Consider the following 757-nt stretch of genomic DNA (forward strand, 5'->3'; position numbering starts at 1 on the left):
GGATGTTCGCAGCCAAAATTGTTGTTCCTGTTTGGATGCTAATAATTTGATTTGCGATCGAGGAATTAGGACTGAGGTGTCGCGTAAATTTTTCCATGGGAAGAAGCGTTTTCCTTCATAGTGCTTTGTGAAGTGTTGGCTTTCCGAGATCTATTTTGTGCATTTTTTAGCATGTTTCGTATTGCTCTAGAAGCTTTGTTACGGATTTTTCCGTACATGCCGCGTAATATGGGTAAAACGTTGCGGGCTTAAAGTGAATTGTGGAGCGTATTGAACTCGGTCAATTTTCGAAAAGTTTAGATCTTGCTTTAACCATTTGGTTGTTAGGACTGAGTTTCGTTACGAAAAATTTACGATATGACTTCCGACTGTAGGCTATACGATAATTATTCTCTTAATAGTCACACGACGTTTTTAGACAAATCGTAGATTGTCATTTAGCCGTTAAGTGATAGAGCTATGGTTTCTCAAATAGTTTGGCTTGGCGTGAGGGATGTGTTCACTCAGATAGCAAAGGATGTTATAGGTCAAGGATTAGACCACGGTACTTTAACATTTAAGGTCATGTTAGTTAACGATCGTCCTTAAAGGGGATGGCAAATATTGATTTGAACCTTTAGATGAAAGGCGTAATTGACCGAGGGCCAAAGAGCGCTTGTCGAGATTGATAGGCCAAGTTTGCCAGGGTTATCCATGCTAATATGGCCGATAGTCGTAGAAAACGATTCTCCGCTCTAGGTTTCAGTTATACGACGAA

The sequence above is a fragment of the Brassica oleracea genome, chromosome C3 (genome assembly GCF_000695525.1).
Source record: "Brassica oleracea var. oleracea cultivar TO1000 chromosome C3, BOL, whole genome shotgun sequence".
NCBI lineage: Eukaryota > Viridiplantae > Streptophyta > Magnoliopsida > Brassicales > Brassicaceae > Brassica > Brassica oleracea.